The sequence below is a fragment of the Saccopteryx leptura genome, chromosome 2 (assembly GCF_036850995.1).
Source record: "Saccopteryx leptura isolate mSacLep1 chromosome 2, mSacLep1_pri_phased_curated, whole genome shotgun sequence".
Taxonomy (NCBI): domain Eukaryota; kingdom Metazoa; phylum Chordata; class Mammalia; order Chiroptera; family Emballonuridae; genus Saccopteryx; species Saccopteryx leptura.
Window position 1 is genome coordinate 268,051,957 of NC_089504.1, and position 7,749 is coordinate 268,059,705.

A 7,749-nucleotide genomic window follows, 5' to 3' on the forward strand; every position below is an offset into this window, starting at 1 on the left:
ACAAAATTGCGAAGGGGAACTTAATGATAGGGATGAGGTAGTTTAATCAGCTCTTAGATTCTATTTTAGTCAAATCCAATTTAGTTGTAGATACACACCAGATGCGTGTCATCATGATTAAAATTCTGAATATCAATAACTAAGATGCTAGTCTGCAATATCTATATCTAAACAAAAGTAGCAAGGTTTAAAAATATATTTCTATGCTTTCACATTGGCACTAAATATTTCCTAGATTTCAATTATAAATTAAATAATAGCTAATGATTATGGAGAATTGAGTAGTTATACCCCTAGATTGTTCAGTGACAAAACAATAAAACTTTGGGGAGTTGCTTAATTCCTTTGACTTTTAGGTTGGAACAATTTTAACGATATCAAACTAAGTCATTTTATAGTATAGTGCTTTACAATTTACAAAGTATTTTCATTTTTATTATGCCCTTTTAATACAGAAACTGAGGATCAGGAAAGTGACTTGCTAAACCTAGCAGCCAGTGGGGCATATACATACAAGGAAATGATGAAAAGGTGATTGAGTATATAGAGCAAGAAGAATGGTGTATAAGAAGTAAGAAAATGTGGGTATAATATTCCTGAGAAAGTGTGAGGGGATAGTTTCTAAAGCATAGGCAGCTATTGGCCATGAAAGAAGGAACATCTAGTACACAAGCTTAGAGAGAGAAAATCGGTGCAGGTGTATATGGGCTTGTAGGTTTGTAGTGGAAAGTCGAAGATGATTTCGTCTGATGGCTTTCAAATTTCTATGAAGGCTGAGAGTAAAGAAAGAAGAGAATTAAGATTTAAAATATTGTTGCAAAGAATGGGAAATCAAGTTGACAAAAGAAACATAGGATTAGGTTAGTAGTTATAAAGGAATAAAATCATGTGATTTTTTTTCACCTAGTAGTCTTTTCAGATTTAAGACTAGAAAAGTTGAATGACGGTATTTGGAAATGTTTTCTAAAAAATAAGTTGAAAGCAAAGAAGGGCTAGGGAATTTATGCTATTGGCAAGAATATTGTTTAAAGAACATTATTTAAATGATGAATCATGAAGTCTAACCTAAATAAAAAAGGAAGTGAAGAGAGAAGGGAAAGAGAGAGAGAGAGAGAGAAAGAGAGAATACTTTGATGAATTGTAAATATCATGAAAAGACATCAGTGCAGTGGAGAGCTAGAACAAATCAGACCCAAAATTTTCATAGTAGTTGACAAATAAGAAGACATGATTGTGATCAAAATCTTGGAATGGTGGTTTGGGAAGAAAGAACACCTAAATGATAGCGAATGAAGTGAGTGGCAAAAGTGAAGTTGGTTAATAGAGGTCAAGGAACAGAGTCCAGATTATGGCAGGTGGTCTGCTAGCATAGCATGATAATAGAACTTGGAACAAAGGAGGGCTGTGTGAGTTACTCTATCTACTTTTTGATAAATAAGGGTGAGTGATTAGAAAGGCAATATCTGACAGTTACAAGAATGGAGGAAAGGTGATATAGAGCTTTTTAGAAAGTACATAGACTTTGTACAGAAGCAAATGAGAATAAAGATCTGGAGCAAAGGAGAATTCCAAGAATGAAATTTGGATTCTGAAAGAATAATCAGTCACATTTGAAAGCAAGAAAGGGAAAGTGTATCTCTAAAGAACCAGGTTATGGCAAAGATGTGGAAGGAATGCTACACTGATGCTAATTTTTTGTTACTTGATCTATTAAGGATTGAAAGAACTCTATTGAAATTTTTGATGATGGAATAGTCACTTTCTCCCTGTACTACAGCAATTTGTACCATGTATATTTTATCATATTTTTTTAGGTATATATAGGTTTAAAATGATAGATCTTGCTGGTAAAATTTTATTATTATGGAATAACCATTCTGTATTTAATAATGCTTTTTTCCTTTAGCTCATTTATCTGATATTAAATTAGTGGTACTTCTTTTTTTTTTTTTTTTCTTTTCTTTCTTTCCTTTTTCTGAAGCTGGAAACGGGGAGAGACAGTCAGACAGACTCCTGCATGCGCCCGACCGGGATCCACCCGGCATGCCCACCAGGGGCGACGCTCTGCCCACCAGAGGGCGATGCTCTGCTCCTCCGGGGCATCGCTCTTTTGCGACCAGAGCCACTCTAGCGCCTGGGGCAGAGGCCAAGGAGCCATCCCCATCGCCTGGGCCATCTTTGCTCCAGTGGAGCCTTGGCTGTGGGAGGGGAAGAGAGAGACAGAGAGGAAGGAGAGGGGGGTGGAGAAGCAAATGGGCGCTTCTCCTATGTGCCCTGGCCGGGAATCGAACCCGGGTCCCCCGCACACCAGGCCGACCCTCTACCGCTGAGCCAACCGGCCAGGGCCAAATTAGTGGTACTTCTTTTCAAACGTAGCTTGCTATAGTGTTTGCATCATTTTACTTCCAACTTTTCTGTATCCTTATGCTTCATTATTATTTTTAAAAATGTATTGGTTGATTTGAGAGAGAGAGAGAGAGAGAGAAAAAAAAAATCATTCATTTGTTGTTCCACTTATTTATGCATTTGTTGGTTGATTATTGTATATGCCCTGACTGGGGTTTGAACCCACGACCTCAATATGCCAGGATGACACTCTAACCAACTGAGCTACCTAGCCAGGGAGGTATCCTCATGCTTTAAATGTATCTCTTAAACAGAAAGTAACTGGTTTTTTTAAAAGTCTAACTTGACAAAATGAGCCTTTTAACTAGTGATTTTATATCATTTATGTTTCTTGTTATTATGTATTTTTATGTTTGGAAATCTTTGTACTTTAAATTTTCACTGTGCAACTGAGAAGACTAGTAAAGTCACTCTAGTTTCAACTGGATAGCAATTCACTGCTGCTTGACCACAGGAAAAGACAAGGGGGGGGGTTTAAAGGTTCTCCCCATTCCCCTTCCAAAACAAAAGCAAAAACAAAATAAAATTAAAAGTCCTATTTCCCCTTAAATGCTCAACGTAGTGAAAACTATAGGCAAATATGGTATCGGTATTGATTTTCAATAAAAGGTAGATGTGCAGTGGTAGTCTTATGCTTCCATTGGACTGGCACAGTTTATTCTATGAATATTTGTCACTCAAGTTACCTGGTAAATTCAATTTCACGTGATTATTATTGCTTGTTGAAAGTGCAGTAATTTGTTAGAACAGGAACAACCCTGTATGGAAGATAATTATGTGTTGTCAGCAATGAATAAACGTCAACCTTTAAAAATGAGTTATTGTTTTTGTTAAGCTAGTATGTGTTCAGGGATTGGGAATTCGGAGTGAGAAATAAAATTGCCTACGGTGAAACACCTGGTTTTCTAAAAACAAATTTTTAGTAACATTATCTTTATACTATGGTAAAAAAAAAACAAAAAAACCCTGAAAGATAAAAAAAACACACAAAACTTTGATTCTTGTTATAAAGGAGAACCTCAAATATAAAATTTAATGTTTTTCTTGAATGCTATTGCCCAAATAAGTAAATTTCATAAGTGAAAACTGAGGTTATTACATAATCTTAGCCTTGTTTTTTCTGCTGGGGCCATGGTCACTGCATTAGTTGTTGGAGTTATGAGACTTATGAACCTGTGTTTTTATCTGATAACTCTGTGGGGGTTTTTCCCCTAAAGAATTGGGATTGGCATATGGACCCTGGCTGATTGGCTCAGTCATAGAGCATGGGCCTGGAGTGCAGAAATCCTGGGTTCGATTCCCAGTCAGGGCACACAGGAGAAGTGACCATCTGCTTCTCCATTAGCCTCCCCTTTCTTTCTGTCTCTTTCTCACTCTCTCTCTCCTCCTCTCCCACAGTCATGGCTCAAATAATTGGAGCAATATGGCCCTGGGTGCTGAGGACTTGCCTCAGGTGCTGAAATAGCTAGGCTTGGAGGAGCGGCCCCAGATGTGCAGAGTATCACCTGGTAGGGGGCTTGCTGGGTGGATCCTGGTTGGGGCACCTGTGGGAGTCTCTCTCTGCCTCCCTGCCTCCCACCTCTCACTTAATAAAAAAAATAAAAATAAAGAGAAAAAAGAATTGACATATGGATCTGAAATATATTAAGAAAGATCTTCTAATCTTAGAGAATCCCAAATTTTGTTATTACTGTATTTTTTGTGTTCAAGGCTGCTAGGTAAGGGGTGTGATATTGGCACTAGGATTGAGAGACGGACTCAAGGTTAAGTTTGAACATTTTATGTTACTTATTAGTTGTATAAATCTGTGCAAGTCAACTAACCACAACTACTTCAATCACTTCATCCTTTGTGCTAATTAACTGGGAAGAGGTGGAATCCTTTTGCAATGTATGTGTGTATTAAATCATCACATTGTATACTTTAGATGTTTTACAACTTTGTCAATTATACCTCAGTAAAGCTGGAGAAAATTTTTCTCCATCTTTAAACTGAACATATTAAAACCATTGCTTTGCATAACTCATAAATTAGTTGTGAAATTGTTATATATTATAGTACACTATAAAAATGTTAGGTATGTTATTTGGGGTCTCCAAAGTCACTGTTTCATAGCATGGATAGTATTGCCTTCACATGAATTCTTTAGTAATCATGATTTACATTGTGTTTTGACTTCATATATGTTTCAGGAATTTAGCATTCAACTTATTTTTGAAGTATTTTATTTTCATAACGATGTATACAAATGTATTTGTTCATAAATAACTTTTCATAATTTTCTTATTAAAGGTTCTAGAGTTATTGAAATAAATCTAACTGCTACAAAAGTAATGACTAGTGTCATAAAATCTCCATACCTTTGTTGAGATTTATGTCAATACCATAGTAGTATTTATAATCTTTTCAGGTTTAAAAGTTTTAATTAGAGATCAAACTTTTGAAAATTGACTCAAGAAAGATTGCTGTAAAATTTATGTTCTTCTGAAAGAATATAATTTTCTACTAATGGGAGGTACACTATTTCTGTACTCAGCCACTTCACTCCCACAAGTCACAGGTCATCAAGAAGGGTGTTTATATCCTCAAACATTTCAGAGTAGATGTTAAAAAGTTTACAACTCTACTTCTTTGTATTCATTTCACAGTTGTTCTAGGAGACCCTCAGTTGCATGACCTGGTGACCTTGACATTTTCTCACCCACCCACAACCTTTTATGAATCATTTTGGTGTCCAATGTGAAAACTGGAAGTCATGGAGACAAGTTAAGAAATTGAGTTACAGTAGTCCAGTTAAAGGATGATGAGTGATTAAGTTTTCACCAGCATGGAACTCAGGAGACCGAAGATAAATCTTTTATAGGTAAAGGTAAGAAATTCTTCACTGGGGATGATTTTGCTTTCCAAAAAACACTTGGCAATGTTTGGAGACAGTTTTACTTGTCACAACTGTGGGGTGCTACTAGCATCTTGAGGTGAGAGACCAGGGATCCTGCTAATGTCCTACAATACTCAGGACAAGACCCACAATTCTATGCCCAAAATATCAATAGTAGCATGGTTCAGAACTTTGGTATCAGTAGTACCTAAAGCCATTAGAGTGGATAGCAGAATACAAAGGGCCTAGGAAGATAACCCAAGAGAACATAAGTATGCCAAAGAAGAAAGACCAAAGATAAAACAGAGAAAGAACAGTTTCAAATCATAGAAGAATCCAGGTAGCACTATCATGAAAACAAAGTGAGGAAAGGATTTTAACTTGAGAGTGGTCATCAGTATTCAATGGAGCCAAAAATCAAGTAAGATGAGTACTGTAGAGACCGAGTTTGGTGACAAGGTAGTTGTGTTGGATATTCTCCACTCGCCTCTGAAGATGCACTATCTCTCCTTCTCTGTACTGCTTTGTGCCCAAGGAGGTTGATTTTATACTTTTTCATCAGCAGCCTTCCCTTGCCCTCTGCTGTCGTTGGTTTTGGGCAATGGAAGGCACTGAAGACAGAGCAGAGAACCCCCATTATTTATTGTCCTATCTCTCTCCATGTTGAATCACAAATTGTCAAGGGCCGTGTTCTCTCCAAATAGTGAAGGCTCCTGTTGGTCAGCTCCTTTCCAGTAGCGACATGTCTCACTGGTTTTTTGCCCTTCACGATCTGTGAGGTAATTAGTCATTTTCACCTATGGCTAGGTCTGTGGTATTCATCTCTTGTTAGTTTCCTGCCTACACGTTATAAATAGCCTCTCTATTAAACTGTCTTAATCCTACCTTTTCTGCTTGCACTCTGCTTCTTGCCAGTAGCCTACCTGGCAGGGAGGCCATTGTTGCTTTTTATCAGAATCACCTTCAGTGGAGTGGTGGAGGAAGATGAGTGGAGAAGTAAATGGAAAGGAAGAGAGAAAGGGTTAAGGGGATGGATTTTTAAAATAATAGAATGTCAGTGAGGGAAAGGGAAACCATAGAGAGCATCACAGCTACTGAGAATTCTGCAGAACCAGAGACTTGTTTTTAGGTTGTAAGAGGCTGATGTAGAATGGGAAGATAACATATAATATAAGCAACAAAGTTGTGAAAGTTGAATGTGATATAATCTGATCAAGAGCACAGATGGCAGAATTAGCCTTGTACAGAGAGACGTCTTTGTGAACAATGGAGTAGAGAATGATGGGTTAATGCATGTGGGCTAAATAACTGGGAACTTCATGCTGTGTGGGCTCAGTTCTTCCTGTGATGTTGAAGGCAAGGCCATTTGTTCAGAGGGGGAAGGATTGGGAAGCGGAAGACCGAGGCGGAATAATAAGGGTGGGAAATAATGGCTGTGGGAAATGGAAGGGGAAATTGTTTGCTGAACAAGCTACAAAACTTGAGTTGAAATGTTTGGAAATTTGGAAATTTAAAAGAGAAGTGCTTTGGAAGAATAAAGTGACGAACAATATGGAATATGCTAGCAGCAAGGGGATTGGTGTCTACTCTGCATAGGAAGAATGGAAACTGAAAATGGTGCAAGTATTACAAATGGAAGGTTGCAGAATCGGAGATCTTAAAGACCATGTGTTTTGGGTGGGAGTAAACGACCCAGAGAGCAGAAAGCTAGTTAGCTGTCGTCAGAGAATGGTGCATGGAAATTGAAGATTTCTAAAGGGGATTTGGTAGTGAAAGTGAGAAGAACTGACTGGATAATGATGGAGAATGTTTGCTAATCCGAGGGACATGAGAGGACAGTTTCTTTCCTAAAATCTATTATCAGCCGGGCTCCAGGATATCAGCCCCGAAACAGTATATAAATAAACAAAAATAAGTTCCCATCTCTTTTAATTTCAGGGATGTGTGTGTTCCCTTCCTAGCTTTGTAAATCCCCCGAGAAGAAGGAATGACTATATCTTGCCCATTTTGGTCACTCGCCCTCAATTATCTAACGTAATTTCCTCTATATATTAGACACTCAAATTTTGGTAGAATATTTGAAAAAGAGAACAAAAAAAAAATCAAATTTTCATCATAATAGTTTACTAGATATATTTAAACAACTAATTATATAATCTTAATTGTATTGTGCAATAAAGTCAGTATAAAACTCCTAAAAGTTCTATAAATTTCTTATTTGTGTTAGTGTTTATTCTGCACTTCTGTTTTCAGAATTAATTTAATTCATGTTTGTTGTGGTATCTACAGTCCATTTGAAATGGCAGTTTTTTAAAATGTCTCTCTTTCAATTCAAATATAAAGAATTTTTCCCCCCCTGGGGGGGACACCTTTATTTATTTATTTATTTTTAGTTTTGTGTACCTCTTTTATTCTTTTTTAAAAAATAATTTTATTTTTTTAATGGGGCGACATCAATAAATCAG